Genomic DNA, 17,382 nt, shown 5'->3' on the forward strand with positions numbered 1-17,382 from the left:
AGCCAGCTGCATCACCAAGTAGATAACCAGGTTTCTAGGAGAAATAGGACCTAGAGGGTCAAGGTGTGTATGTTCCTGTTAGTACACAAATAATAAGATTAAGACAATTTTTTTTAAAAATTGTAAAAAGAAATTTACATAATACAAGTTCTAGTTTTCACAGCTTTGGAGTTTATGCAGTATTTCAGTGTGTAGATGTATGAGTTTAAAGGAATAATTTGACATTTTGGAAAATATCCTTATTCACTTTCTAGCCAAGAGTGAGATGAAAAGATTGATACCACTTATATGAAGTTGGAGCCAGGAGACGGTTATCTTAGCTTAGCATAAAGACTGGAAACAGAGGGAAACAGCTAGCCTGACTCTCCAAAGCTTGAAAAATAAATCTGCCTACCAGCACCTCTAAAGTTTTTCGTTTGGATTAAACAAATATGAGACTGTTAACTTGTGGGCTTTAAATGTGCCAGGAGGCAGACTTTGTTTTATCATGTTACCTCCATGATGTTCGTTTAGATAATGACACAACACGCTCAAACCCAGTTTGTATAGATAGATGCTGAATCTTCAAAGGTAAAAATGTAGGAAAGTACTCCCCTCAAATTCTTTATTCATGCATTGTGTGGACGTTTCAGGCAGCTGTCCTTCCAACAGTGTTACAGCTATGTGAGCTATGTAACATAATGAAGCAGAACAATAGGCCTATTTCACGATATGGTGACTGGAACCGGAAGTAGGGAAACGGCACTTCTGGACCGGTCGCGGCATTACGCTCTTCTTTAGCTGCAACTATGGATGTGAACCACTTTCCTCGCCAAAAGTAACAATTTCAGATATTGTCCGTTCTGTAGGCAAATTTCAAAGGGATGTAAAAAGGTCAAAATTGGACAAGGGGTACAAATTCTTTTTTGAGAAATTAATTTTTGATTACCAAGGTATGTACTATGTTAGCTAACATGTAAACTAACTTCTAGATCCTCAAACATGCTTTAATAAAAATATTTCTTGTCAACCATGACTCGCGTTCCAAACAACACTCACACCAAGATGGAGCGAAACAACAAAACAGACCTCACTACACATAAATCATATTACAGAATGATATTACATTACATTAAATTATATTGTGGTTTTAAAACTGATATCCTTGGTGTCCAGCGGAGAAATCCAATGACTTTGGAGATCTCCTGACTTTTCCTCCAGTGACATTTGTGGTTTTGAGTGAAATATTGCAATAATTATTGGACAGATTACCTTGACATTTGGTGCAGACATTCATGCTCCCCTCAGAATGAATTGTAGTTATTGTGCTCATCTCGTCTAAATTTCAATTTGTCCAGCTCTTTGGTTCATGACTGCATGTCCTAAAACAAGAGTTAGATGCTCAAATGAACATTGAAATAGGTTTTTCTTGCTGTAATCATTCTTCCTGTTCATACTGACCACTGGAGGATCCCTTCATAATGCAAGTTCAGTGTAAGAGATGGAGGACAAAATCCACAAGCCTCCTTTCATGCAAAATAAAAGTTTATTTGAAGCTAATATGAAGCTTCAGCCGTCCAAATGAGTCAAATCCAGTCAATATTTTTCATAGTTACTGTCTCTTTAGTTCCAAATTTCCCCTTTCTGTTATGATCTGTCCACTGCAACTCAACAGGGAAACACTGTCAGAGGAGACACAAACAGGGACATTTTTAACAAAAATACTGTAACTATGGAAGATATCCACTTCATTTGACTAACTCAGATGGCTGAAGCCTCATATTATCTCCACATAAACACTCTTTTTTTGCTCAAAACAAGGACTGTGGATTTTGTCCCCCATCACTTACATTGTAATTGCGTTATGAAGAGATTTTCTAATGATCAGGATGAACAGAAGGAAAGATTACAGCAAGAACAAACTATTTCACTGTTTATTTGTATAAGTGACGGTTATTTTAAGACAAACTTTGTGAATCTATCCTTTAAATAACCAAAACTATTGACATATACTATCAGACTCAGCTGTACATTGTCTTTAATGCTATCTACAAATGATAGCATGTTAACACACTAAACTAAGATGGCGCACATGCTAAACATCCACACTGTGCCGAGTACGGCCTCACAGAGCTGCTAGTATGGCTGCAGTCTTGTTCTATGATCTATACCAGTATACAAAACAGATCTATTAATTATAGCCCTCTGGAATATCCCCCTTTTACATTTATTGTTGTTTTTTCTACTGTTTTTTTGGGATCTGCATTCGTGATGACGTAGGTTTACTACTCTTGTGATGCAGGTTGATAAGTAAAATCCACAGATGACAGCAGAACCTGACAGAATAAGTCAAAAACAATTACATCTTCTCAGACTTTCTGTTGACGACTGGTTGTCTGATACTGATCCTGTGTGATTTCAGAGGAGAGAAGTAGAATACAAGTTGTTTTTCTCGTGCTGGTTATAATGACAGAGCCATTTTTAGGTTACAGAGATAATCATGCTCAGTGCTTGAAATCAGTGTATTCTCTGTCACAAATTGTGCTCACAATCACAGGCAATCATGAGTGAGTATTCACAGCGCCGGTTGGTGTAATATTCCTCGTCGTTTCCTTCTGGAGCTCTGTCTGCAGTGTAAAGCTCAAACTGGCTGCAAAAAGACAGCTTTTTTTTATAAACAGTAGAGGCTTTAACATGTTCAATCACTGCTATCATAGAATAACACAATCAAAGATAACAGAAAAAACACAATTAAATGTGATTCTCTGCCAACATGATTATTTTTCTCTCATCTATCCTCTCTCACTCTTTGTCTCTGCTTTCTGCTTTCTGAAGCACTCTTGTAAAAATGAATCTGTCCTATGAGCCATTTACATCAGACTCTCTCAATCCATTTTCCACTCTTGTACTCCTCCCATCTCTGTCTCTCTCTCTCTCACACACACACACACACATCCACGAGTGCACACACTCAGCCTTTCCTCGCACTTTCCTGCAACAGAAAATTACAGCTCTCCAGGTATTTACCATCCCATCTACCATTTCTATAATCTCTTCCTATACCTCCCTGCCCTGCACATATGGTGTTTTCCTGCCTCATAATCTCCCTTTGTACCTTTAAAGGGGCCATATTATGAAAAACCCACTTTTTCAGTGCTTGTGTGTATGTATTTGGGTCTCTGATTTGCCTACTAACACACAAACTGTGAAATAAGACCACCCAGTCAGTTTGGTGTGGGCTGGCTTGCTCTGTACTCATGTGATTCAACAAGCCATTCAGATTTGATGCCCCTTCTTACGTCACATGGGGCAAAGCTAGGCTAAGCTATGGTGAGCTAAAGTAAGGGTGAAAAATTTGCCCGTATCTCGGGGCTGGACCGGGGGACACAGCCATTGCTTTTGACCAAAGCATGTCAGATACATTTTATTCAGACCCCAGGAAACTGTGTTAACTTGTGGAAAAGGGGCATAAGTAGAAGAAATGCTGATTGTTGTCACCTGTGCAGGTTTGTTTATTTCACTCACTAATCTCACTCTTTCCAAATTCCTCTCTGTCCTTTCCTTTTTAAACATCTGCAGGTTCTTTAGCCATGTTAGTGATGTTCTAGGGATGGTAAATGTCGATCTGTTGGTTGGTCCACCACTTTGGTCCAAGCTGAAATATCTCAAGAACTAGCGGATGGATTGCTGTAATATTTTGGCGTCATGGTCCCCATGAAGCCTAATGACTCTGGTGATCCCCTGACCCTTTCTCCTGCACCACCACAAGATTCACATTTTTATTTTTTAGTTAAATATCTCAACAACTATTGGATGGATTACCATATTTGATACAGGTGATTCCCTGACTTTTCATCTCTGATTGCATGGTGAATATGGTAAATATTGTATCTGCTAAACATCTGCATGTTTGCATTGTCACTGTGAATGTTAGTATAGTGAGAGCATCAGAAGTTATCTCAGGGCACTTTTCACATAGAGCGGGTCTAGACTGTACTCTGTAGCTCAAAGCACCACCTCACAGGGCTGTAGACTCTTGCTTTTAAGTCCAACTGCAGTCACATTTAGTCATCCCTTTTTGCAGACAAAAATAATGTCAGTGTGTTTTTTAAATGTATTGTTAATAGTTTGGTATTATTAAAAGAAAGGGGAAAAAAGTCTTTTGGGAAATATCAGAAATGCTCCTTTTCTGCCCAGCTGGCTGGAGGGGCGTATTAACGTCTGTGTCTGATTTAAACTAGTCACTTCTTTTCCACAAGTTATTATGGTCTTAATCACTAAATTCAGGCCCTCTAATAAGTGTGCTGGTGGTGATTTTGGAAATTGTTGCTCTGTTAATAAGCTTTGAGGACATATAGTAGCTTTGATGTCTGCCATGTAGGTGATGATTGACAGCTGTGATTGACAGTTGGTTCCCCTGCTGCTCTCCCTGGCTCCGGGACTTGAACTGAGTTGGACTATTGTCACAATATTTCACTGAGTTAAATGTTATTTGAATACAATAATTGCTCTGTTAGCACAATTAGCTAAAGTGGCTAACATTAGCCCAAGTGTGCACCGCTCGATGTTCCCAGTAAGCTAGTGTTCACTTTGGTTTTAGGTAGCGGGGCGTGTTTCCAGAGCGTGAAAGGCAACACTTTGCACTTTAGAGAGTCCTGGCCCCAAACAGAAAAGATGGCACCGACCATACTCTGGGCTTCAAGTCAGCTCCACTGCAAACCAACAGGTGACGTCACACCTCGTCTATCTTCATATACAGTCTATGGTATATATCTACTTTTGTACTGAACTGAACGTAACACCTTGAGCAAGCAACAGACTGAAATGAAGACAGTCAAATCAGTGCTGAACATTGCGACAGGACATGAGCGGTGACACGTTCACTTACTGACGTAAATACTGATGTGCGTTTGAATGGTGACACGATTACTTAGCTTAGAAAAAAGTGAATTAACTACATAGTAAATATGAATCTTTGAACTGAACTGAACAAGGCGATTGAAATCAGCTACGTTATTTGTTATTTCCACCTTCTGGCTCTTCGTCAGCGATCATCTGCCAATGACAAAACAGTGACATCACTGCTTTATATAATATGGTTTAAAATGTAGCAGTTTGATTGGCTGTATGGAAAAATACAATTCCATCCCCTGTCTGCATGAATCCCGATGAATTAAGGAGGAGGCACAACATGAAACCAAATAATATTAATTTCTCCCTTTTGGTGTCTGATTGTTTGCCGCAGCAGAAAAAAACATGCAATTTATGTTCAGTTGCACTTAAACTCCTTCGGGTTTCAGTTTGCTGCCTGCCAGACAGCTACTGTGCATCTCTCTGATTCTTTTCCTCAAATTAACCCGTGAACACAATAGTCTCTGCCCCCATGTCAGCCACGCTCCGTCTCTCATTACCCCCCACCTGGGAGAAGAAGAGAGCTCCCACTATTACACATTATCTTTCCCCTCTCCTCCAGCTTTTCTCTCATTACTCTCCTTTCAGTTTACAGCTTAATACTTTGGCTCTTTGTTGAACACCACTGTCCTCTCTCGCCCTTCCTATTTTCAGAAAATTAAAATCCATTTTCCATTGCTACATTCTTGTCTCATTACAGCTTATTCCCCATCTCCTGTGGCTGCGGGATGAAAAGACGAATCAACGCAGGCTTTTCATGAACACTAATTCCATCCTCTGCAAGAAACCTGCCGCAGTCAGGAGGAGGTATCACTTTACCTCCTGGGGTCACTCAGACCATAACACACACATCACAGAGGTGGGAGATGATCTCTGTGCTATCAGTGTCACCAAAAATGGACAGACTTGTGAGTATTCATCGTACAGCTGCTGTGAATAATCTCCTTTGCAGTGAGTGTGTTTTCACTTTGGTGAAATAAACAAGTAATTATTTGTGATGATTATAATTCAGTGATATACATCTAATTTGCTTTACTGTCAATTTGATTTGTGAAGTAATTTTGAATCAGAGCCTCAAGCATACAATAAACCAGGGTGAAACAACAGAAAAAAAACCTATATTATTTTAATAAAACAAAGAAATGTCCCTTTGACAAGCTTTTATAATGCAATTTGTATGTTTTTTTGTACTGATAGAGGTGAGGAGAACCAGCAAATTGTCATTTCCTGGATTTTTCAATCTTGAAGTAAAGACTCATGATGTTCATTTAGATAACTGCTCTAATTAGACCCACCTAATGAACCTTAATATTGATGGCAGCAGCGATGAGGAGATACTGTGTTATTGGTGTGATCAGGTAACCGCAATAATATCACAAATAACCCAAGTGTTGCTGTACAGAGTGTCAAGATTAGATTATGGTTTGTTTAATGATTGTATCATCTAATTAGGATTAAATGTTAAACCTTCGAAACACACGTGAAGGAGCCATTCACCACATATTCTGCTGGTGTGTTTGCCAATTTGTAGTGTTGTTTGAATGTCTAGTGACAACATTATTCCTATGTAGTGCACTGAAATTGTCCAACAATGCAACATAAAAACAATTGTATAATCAATTGTCATTAATCAAGCAAAGACAGAAAAAATGTCTATTTAGACGACTTTCAAATGTGACTAATGACCTGAGTAGTCTTTGTCTTTTTGCTGTCTAACACACAATATAGAATTCCCCGTTTATAATAGTGAGTAGTGAGAATAGTGAATAGAATTCTGGACACTATAACTGCATTTTCAAGATAGAAATGGTAAACTTGCTGCTTTTAAAATAAGATAGAAAATAAGATAAATTTTATTGATCCTTTGCAGGGAAACTGAGGTATCACAGCAGCAAAAGGAAGTGCAAGAACACTTGCACAGTGTAGATAAGTAACCTTAAAAAGCTATACTATAAAGATCATGAGCCTCTACTATATTCAATTTGACACATGACAAAAAAGTTACTAAATATTATATGCACAGAAGAACATTGTACACTCATAATATTATAAAATAGGTGACAAATGGGGAAATTGCAACAAATAATTAAATACAAAAATTGCACATAAAAACAAAATGCACTTAAGGGAAAGGAATCAGATGGAGGGTAAAGTGTCTTGTGTCTGCAGGTAGCCGTGAGTACAATTTGTGGCTCATAATGTAAGACAGTAGTGCAGAAGGTCGTGTGATTGAATAGTCAGACAGTTTATATGGGTTTTATAGTTGAGTTGTTCTGATCAGAGCGACAATTATGTTAAAATGGTGAAACTCTCTGTTGAGTCTTCTGGAGCTATTTGGGTGAATTCAACTAAACTGCTGTGATGAGATGGAAGATCCCTGCTTGATAATCCTATTAATGACGTCTCGTCTCATTTTCTAACATTCAAACAGCACTGTAATTACTCATCTTCAGATTGCAGTACAAGAAATATTAATATCTTACTGTTTTGCTGAGATTTAGATAAGAAGATTGATACCACTCTCATGTAAAAGTGGTATCAATCTTCTCAGCTATGTCTCCGCAACAGTCCAGTGAAGTATATTTTCCAAACTGTCAAACTGCTCCGTTAATATTCCACTGATTTCACTGATTTATTTACATGATTTTTCATTTTATTCAAAGATGATGAGAGACACGCAGGTGCTTCTGCATCAGTGTTTCATCTCTGGTTCAACGGCAAACATCCGTATCAAGTCAGTGAAGCTTTTCCATTCAGATTCTCAGGACACGCCATGATTGACAGCGGATGATAATCACGGGGCTCAGAGGCCCTCGTTTCTTTGTGTATTTTCACATCGAGACATGTCTGCACATTCCAGCGCTGACAGAGGAACAGAGCTGCTGCTGTGAGATTAGGTACCTCGGGGATCTTGTCATTTTCCTGTCTGTTCGTGGCTGGAGCCTCTAAAGCCTGAGCCGAGCAGAGCTAATGATGAATAATAGAGTACAGTAACAGACATGCACTTAACTGATTACAAAAAGAAACATTCCTTTGATTATTAAAGTAAATTATAGATTATAGAGTAATCAAGACCATAAGCACAAAGTCTTTTGATTTGACCAAAATAGATAGTTTACACATTTAATTGGACCTAACTTATATTACATGGTTGTACACTGTTTTCAGAGCATTTCCACTACCCTGTTTTTTGGAGGGAAGACATTTTTTTCAAGTGGAGAACAGCGTCAGATTGATGGAGGTTGTGGATGAAACATCCTTTGACTTCCATTTTTGTGTGGTCAGCTGTCCTCTGAGGTCTGGGACACACACATTGTCCAAATAAAACTGTTTATCCTCCCTCAGGATGATAAAATCACCACATACGGCTGTCCAAATATTAATATGTACACACTGAAATACAGAGCGGACCTTTTCAGATTCATCCACGCACCATTTTGGCTCTGTTTCTGGGTGAGAAAACCACTGATTTAGTGCGTATGGACGCCTGAAATGAAGATGACTTTTTAAGATTTCACTTGTCTTTATGTGGATGTACCCTGAGAGGCAAAATCCAGGGCAAAAAAAAGCTTCTTCTATGAGTAAACAGTAATAATTGGGGGCAACCTGGACGATCATATCAGCATATTAATCAATTCACAGCTTTTCTCATCTGGATTATAACAGCTAGACAGTAAGACAACACTGTTTAGAGAGATTTTGGGGGGAAAATCAAACTGTACATGAAAAATGTGAAAATAAGGGGAAGGTAGGGGGCACATGCCTCCTTGCCATGCCCCTAACTAAAAGTAAATAGGTCACATCACTGTCTCTTCACGATCCATTTAAAACCAGCAACACATTAACATGCAGAAACATGTCCTGAACCAAAAAAGGATTTGATGTAGTCCCACAGGCACGCACACAGAAAAAAGCTCTGCTAAAACCACAAAACATGAGCAGCCATCTTGGCTCTGTTCAGTGTGTTTCCGCCCTCAGGCCGATATTTCAGGAGTCCCAATGACTGAAAATCTTTCATCGTTCTCGTCAGTCTACTTGCCTCTGCAGTGCCTCTGTCAGTAGCATCAATGTGTGTGTGGGTGTGTCCATAAAGGGCTCATCCCTTTATGGGAAATATGGCCCGTATGCCATCAGTGCACACCCACTCGCCCATAAATCAATACAAACACACACACATAAACAATAAGAAACTGAGATAGAGAAGAGATTTGAAGAAAAGAGAAAAGTAAATACAAGCTTAGATTACAGAAACATGGGTCTGTAAATAGCCTGCAGCCATGCAGGGGCAGCTGAGGCTGATGGAAATGTCTTTCATTTGGTTATAGTATGATTATATAAGTAAAAATTAACATTTTGAACTGATGATGGCATAAGAGGAGAAGTTAAGGAATAACCAAAATTATTGTAAGTCATCCTCTGAGGGACATGAAAGTCTGTTAAAAAAAAAAAAATCATTTAAATCCATCAAATAGTTGTTGAGATATTTCAGTCTGGATGAAAGAAGTCGACCCACCGACCGACAGGTAAACACTGACATCCCCAGAGTCACGCTGCTCGCATGGATGAAATTAAGTCTAACAAAATTAGATTTAGATATGAAGCAAATTTAAAAACTCATTTTAAAAAGTAATACCACTTTCTAACAAGGCACCCTAAGTCTTAATGACTTTATTACCGGTTAATGATTCATTTACTGATGCTTTATAGATCGGTTGGGTTGCCAGGTTGTGGAGGATCCTTGTCTGGTGTTTAGCCTCCCTTAACAAGACAACTGTTTTGTCTTTTTAGCTCTTTAATTCATTAGTAAGACCTAAACCTTTGTCCCTGAACTCCAAATTGCTGACCAAACATCCATTTCTCTCAGGAATTCAAATACACACAAAACTAAATAGTATTTCAGGCTGATTATCAGGCTTAGAAGACCTTTCCAGCTATTTCCAGTATGTACCTTCTGGAAAACAGCGGCAGGGAATCTGGACCACAAACCATTTATTAACAACAACAACACTTTATTAATGACTTATTACCATTAATAAGCAAATATCTTGCTGGAAGTGGATACAGATAAAAAAAGAGAATATTCACAACTTGTCAACCCAGAAACCGTAACGGCTCAAAACTGATACATGAAACATTAGTAAATAAAGTCAGTAAAAATACAGTAAAAAACTGATTATAAATGGATGATTAAAACGTGATTCATCTTTAAGTGAAGCCGTTGACATTTGGCCTAATTTGGTGAGTAACACTGTGGGTCAGCTGCTCCACAATGACTCAGAGTTAATCACAGCTGATCAGAGTCAGCTGGTGTCTCAGGTGTAACATTAGTCCTGGCAGTGGCGGTGAAAAGCTGCACAGCTCTGACTCCTGTAGGACTGACAGCCTTACGTGTTCAGGGTTAAGTAGCAGAAGAGAGCTGCAGAACGATGAACGCTGTGTGTAGTCAAGTACTCCTCATGGACACTGTGACCAGAATAACAATGAATTCAACAGACAGACAGCGTGTGGAAGATTGAAAGCTGTGGAGTTCAGGAGGGAAGGAGGAAGCAGGTTTATCGTAGTGCAGAGAGTCTCAACCTGTTGGTCGTGACATGCGTCATAGTGAAAGATGAGATTGTCCCATAGACCACTGGTGGACTCAGGGGACCCTGAGGACAAAGAAATACAGCCAAAGTGCTCTCTAAGGTGCCCCCACAGTGTGATAAAATGCCCTCTAAGGTGCCAGCACAAAGGAGAAAAAATACCAAAGTTCTGTAATGACTGTCTAGTTATGGGTAAATCAGGATGAAATGCTCTATAAAGTGCCTCTATATGTGACAATCTGGAATGAAGTGCCCTCATAGTGCCCTTTCAGTGGAAGAAAATGTGATAGTGCCCTGTAATGAACCCCCAGAAATGAGAAAACATGATGTGCCCTTTAAGCACAGTGAAGGAGGCGCAGAAGGACGCACTATAAGGTAGGAGACACTGTAGTTTTTAGTCTTGGTAGTGTGTCTTACGATTGTTAAGATTTTATCAATCTCGTCAATGAGGTATGTTTTTGTCCATGTATTGTATTGTCATGTATTGCTTGATTGCAGCTGTGCGTAGCACTTTTGCTCAAAGAAATTTCCTCCGGGACAGTAAAGTTTATCATCTCATCTCATCTCATCTCATCTCATCTCATCAAATGAAGAGGATGTAATACAGCGCCCCATGATGATGTTATTGCCCTTCTAGTGAACAAAAAAAAAGTACAAATTAGGATTCCCCTAAGTCTAACATACTGAAATGCAGAATTAGGTGCCCTCTCAATGAAAAAAGGTGCCCTATAGGATACACTGTATGGGAGAAAACATTGTGAAGTGGGGGCCCATTGAATGTATCAGGTGCCCATATTTTTTCACTCCTGCCCCCGAGACAGCCTGAGTCCACCACTGCCATAGACAATGTTGCGTGAATCACAGTTTGAGCTCTTCTGGATTGGCATGAAACTCTCCCAGTTACATCATCACTGCAAAAGATGAACAACTGTCTTAGAAAATATCTGGTTCTTTGATAAAAAGCGAAGGTTAAAGACTGAGTACATAAAGATTTTGGGTAGAAGTGAACTACGACTCCCACAGTTTTACTCAGTGCAAGAAACAGCCAATCTCAGAGTTTAAAATTCGGTCATGTGCGCCGGTAACAGCAGGCTGAAACTAAAGATTTCAGTGTTGAGAAAACTGATTTTTCAATCTGCAGCGAGTCAGTTTGGTTTTAATTTCTGGGTCACTTTTGAGTGAATTCAGCAACCATCCAGAAATAGCGTTCCCGCCCACTTCACTACTCTATGAAAGTTGCTATCGAGTCAGAATACCTCGACCTCTGGTTGCATCAATTTTGACCAGTGTATTTTACATTTGTGTCTTGCAAGTCTCCCAACTTAATGGAAGTACAATATTAAATCGCTCAAGTACCCCTTTAAGTAGATTTTTAACACATATACAATTTTTATATAATGAAAATTAAACGTAACAGTAGCATACCATCTTTGAACAACCACACGTAACCTGAATACAATCTGTTATTGCATTAACTTATCTGATTTTGCTCTTAACATGAAATTCAACTTATAGGCTTAAAACAAAAACAAGAAACTAAAATTTCTTTGGTTGAAAAACTGCTGGGGAAAGTAAGGTGATGGACTCATCTGGAATTATGGATTGTTGGCTAATTATAAATCACATTTTGTAACCAAATTACACAAATGAAACTAAAGTGAGATGAATGTATTTATTTTATTTTATTAGTTTATCTGATGCTCATTGATCAACAGAAAAAAGAATGTAAATGAGAATCTGGAAAAGGCTTATTATGATCTGTCGTTCATGGCCAGATGTTAAAAAGGCCCTGAAAATAGAATCTTAAACATATTAACCAATAACTAAAGCCAAGCTTCAATCAATTGTAGATAATATATAAAATATTGCATAAATTCCTCACAAAACTCAATCACTTCAAACCATGTGGAAAATGTCTGAAAACTGTGAACTTTTCAAAATCGAGAAACATTCTGAATCTATTCTCATCTGCACAGTTTACACTCGACTCACACTCGACTGTAGAGTCCTTCCACTGCTGTGCACACACACACAGATATATATAAGTGTCAGAGAAACCTGTAATGCAGTGCACGAGACAGAGAGCACTCATAAATAAAACGGCTCCCTCTCTGCCATTTCCCTCTCGTGTTGCACTGAGAGCCGAGCCAGACTCCTCAGTTTGCCCCCAGGGGGCAGATGAAAGAGAAATACTGATGAAGACGGAGCAGCTGATGGACGCCAGGGACAGTGAGGTGGAAATTGGGAATGAATCTGAGAGGAGAGAAAGGTCAGACGAGAGGAGAGGTTAAATGAAGGAGAAGAACTGAAACCCTTACATTACAGCAGGAGGCTTATCATCCTGTAATCTGTTCAGCACACACCTGGAAACATCACAGCATCGGTCCACATTACCGCAAGGACAGAAAACTCTTTAGATTACAATTGAAGATGCAAGAAAACGTCTGAGAAACCTAAATCCTGAGGATAGTGAGTTTCAAATTCAGATTTTTAGAAACCTTTTGCTGCTCAACAATCCAGAGATTCACTTCTAATGTTTCTGGAAGTCATTGTGGTCAAACAGCAGAATATATATATGAAATGTGGGGAAAAACAATACAGGGAATTGTCGAGGTTTGCAGTAACAGACTATAAATCCATGACACAGGTGTAAACGTGACCTTTAGTTGTTAAAAATGCCACAAAACAGAACATGCACATTATGTTGTGTGAACATTTTTTATTGAATTTGTGTAAGACTCATTCACACTTTAGAAACATACATAGTTTGACAAAATAAGCTTTTTCTAGAGCTCTCAACATATCACATGGTCTTCATCTACAGATTGAGTTCGCTCAGTTTTCATGGAGACGGATCTGTTGACATGTGAGCTCAGTAGCTGATGATTGTCTTAATAGGTGAAAGTTCATTCTTGACTTTGGAAATAATTGTGTGACAGAACAATCCCAACTCAAGGTCCACATTTACTAACTTTTGTGGGAGTTTTCAACTATATCACATGGTCTTTATCAGCAGACAATAACATATTTGATGTTTATCATTTTTCATACACAATAGTTTGTACACCAAACATTTAAAACATGCTCACCTCCTTATTCACAGGTTCATTATCATCACTGAGGATGTTTTACATTAAAGTTCCCTTAGAAATTAAGTTATATATATTTAAGTTAAGTTATATAAAAAAATGTGTGTATACAAGTACAAGCGTGACACGGCAGGGCACAACAGCCACTTCCTTTTACACACATTCAAACTTATGAAACTGACATGCAGATCTGAGTATTTAATGTATTTTAAAGACTGAAAAAGGCTTTAATAGTTTGAACAAGAATATATCACAAACATAATTTCAGTTAACTAGTAAATGACATCCAGGATTTGAAAGGTGGCAGTTTTGGAGTCTGGATTAATAGTTTGGACATTATTTCTAATCCTCCAAAAACCAACAGTAGACTTCCTTAACTTCCTCTGTTGTCTGCCTCAGGGAAAAATATGAGGCAGAAATAATGCTAAGCACTGTTCATCCTCCGTCAGTCCTCCACCTGTCTGTCTGTTTATTGCTTCAGTCAGCACCAGAGTGCCAACTGCTTCTGTGTGTGTGTGTGTGTGTGTGTGTGTGTGTGTGTGTGTGTGTGTGTCTTTGTGAGTGTTTACACGGATAAGACAGGTAGACATATGAGGACTACTCTCACACTGTAGGACAGAGACAGACAAACACACACACACAAGTAATTTATTCAGGTAGGAGCTGATTTAAAGCCTAATAAATAAGACAAAATGATGAGGAATGTGATGAGTACACAGTTTCTAATATATTATTACAGTGTAATGATTTGCCAAAGCTGCAGTGAAATACATCACATCAAGGTGAAAAAAACCTGAGTAAGAAATAAGGTTTGGACAATTTGAAGATGGATAAGAACTCAAGTTAAGGGTCCACATGAGGTTTATGTTTTAGAGGATTATGTGATTTAAAAAAGACGGCCTCAGGGCAGATACAATTAATTTATTGAAAAGCAACAGACGCTGAGATACAAAGGAGCTGATAAATAACCTGTAACCATAAACCAGCAGCTGTAAGTTCAATCTTATAGCCTAGTTATAACCAGACCCGGCAGCAGGATTATTTGGGCAGGCACAATAAATCTGTATTTTGATTTGCAGTGTCAAATCTGGGCCTACTCCTATGTTGCCTAACATCTGACATATTGGCCTATAAATGTAATAAAAAGAAAAGGAAGGCAGAGTTAAGTAACATTTCACCAAATTTCAAATTGTATCAGCGTCCTTGAGCTTTTTTCCTAAAAGACAATAATGAGTATTATGTGCACATTTCGGCATTTCATAGGATTTCCTAAACACAACTCGTCTGCAGAGACCAGCTTACAAAAACAAAACATCTAAATTAATGAAGCAACTTGCTAAATTTACATAGTGAGCCCCAAAATATGCTGCTGCTGTCTGTTTTTGTTGCAACTCCAGCAGGAGTTGCTGGTCTACTGGAAGCCTCCAGGTCTACATTTGTAGTTTCTGCCTGTTCTGTTCTGTTTTTTTAACCATTTTTGAATACCCATGACAGCGTTTCCTAGCTTTTTAAATTTAGGCTAACTGGTAGCTTCACTATTTGCTTATGTCCTAACACAGACACTTTCGTCTATTGTCTCACGTAGAGCAGGGCCCCATTGGCTGGTTCAGGATTGGGGTTAAGCCAGTTATATTGTACAGATTACTAAACTTTTTTTCCAATTTAAAAATGATATGTTATTATTTCATTCATTTATGAATGATAACAACGCATTATGTTAATTATTATCAGGCAGCAAATGGAAGTATGGGGAGAGGTGGAGATTTAAGCATCACTGAGTTAAAACCAGTTGCACCACATAAACTAGTTCTTACAGAGAGATTAGTTGTTACTAAATATTTCAAAGGACAAACATACTAAACCTCAAATTACAAAATTTTATGCCAGTAATGTTCGACTAAATGACCAAATAACGACGATTAGCTTAGCATTATCAGATATTTCCCTCTCAGTGTAAACTGCATGAATACTAACAGCTCTAAAACACATGTCTCCAGTTATGCAGATAGAAATAAAATGAAGTTACCCACATTCACAAAGGACGAACAGTTCAGTTTATTTGATCCTTTGGTCTCTAAAATTGTTAATTTTGGAAGTTAAGTTACAGTTTGTGATACTACAGTGACTTCCTGTTTACATTTTGTTGATTTTATTGGACGGTGCAACAGATGTTTATTAGCAACTGATTTACACATTACTAAAGTGTAACTAGACATTTCTAGTTTCAAGTTTTTCTTTCAAATTTTAATGGTACAACTTGTCAAATCTAGTTGTTAGTTAATTGTTAATTCCTGTTGAGTTCAACCTGGCATATTTCCCATAAATGTGGCCATTGTGACTCATTGGGTCATGCTGACTTTGCACTCACCAGCTCCATTATACACATTTGTGGAAACAAGGACTCACTCAAAACACTGTACATCCTGTAGCTTTCCAAAATAAACAGGAATCATTTGTCTCTGAGTCAGACCGAAAGTAAACACAGAAACCAGCCTCCTGAACGAGCCAGGAATGTCAATGTCAGTTAGCCTTAATGTGGCTGCTACAGATGGATCCGGACAGGTATGACTCAGAGACAAGCGATTGAGATTATTCATGTAAAAATCACATTTATTTGGAAAGCTGTGGGAGGCTCACACAGGTTGGCCTGATATACGTTGTTTTGAACAAGTCCTTGTTCCCCCGAATCTTTATAACGGAGCTGGCAGGTGCAAAGTTAGCATGACACATTGAGCCACAATGACTACGTTCATGGGAAATACACCAGGTTGAAATAAACAGGAATCATCCTTTAAGAAAGACTTTACACAGACAAACCAGTCTGGGACGCAAGGGAACAATGTAGTATACGCAGTCCAGTGCATCAAGAAATGCAAAACTACACAACATTAACACAAAACAACTTCTTAATTAGAGGATGACCGAACTTACTGCAGAAGGGACAACTCCCCAGTTTAATGTTTAGACAGTTTGCTTGAAAGAAAACACATTTTAGATAGAAAAGAGTGACGGTTTGAAGGGTTGAGGGATGCTTCTGTGACAAATATATCTCTGAGCAGAGAAGGAGGAGACATCTGCTACTAACAATCAGCTGCCTTCCCAAGTGGTCTCACACCAATTCACACCTTGAGTCACATCACTCTGACAACTCTCACATGACTGCCGTATGACGCCAACCAAAGACAGGCAGAGGTTTAAATACCAGCAACTCTCCATCAGTCAGTAGAAGTAATGAAGCCTTGTGGATTATTGGAGAAATGTCTTAAAGATAAAAACATCCAGTCCTGTTTGAAAACCTCTGACCTGTATGATTGAGAATCATCTTAGACACAAAAAGTGCCTAAATCTCAAGACCACACTGCACAGACCTCTACATTTAATTTCAAACATATTTGACTACCCTGTGGTTTTTCTTGAGCACAGCCTGTTATTCTGTACCTTTCTGATTGCTGGTAATTAATGAAAGGCATTTCTTTTATCTGGTTCCAAGAGTGAAATAAAAGTGAATCAAAACAACCAACAACAACTAACTGAAAAACAAATCAATGTAATTTTCTTTTCCAGTTGTTGAGGTCGTTGCTGACACAATATCTGGAGGAAATACTGCAGTACAAACACAAACATAAAATGACACAAGCCGACTGTGTGAACAGCCTGAAAACGATCCCACCCACTGAGCCCGTCAGCAAAGCCTCCGAACCACCACTCGAATAAGGACAGTAAATGAGAAGAATGCATGAAGGGCCCTGGAGGCTCGCTATAAATTCCAAACTGAACAGATGTTTGAGACTAAAATACAGCGCCAGAGCTTCAAAAATGGA

This window comes from Thunnus maccoyii, chromosome 3 (assembly GCF_910596095.1).
Source record: "Thunnus maccoyii chromosome 3, fThuMac1.1, whole genome shotgun sequence".
NCBI classification, from domain to species: domain Eukaryota; kingdom Metazoa; phylum Chordata; class Actinopteri; order Scombriformes; family Scombridae; genus Thunnus; species Thunnus maccoyii.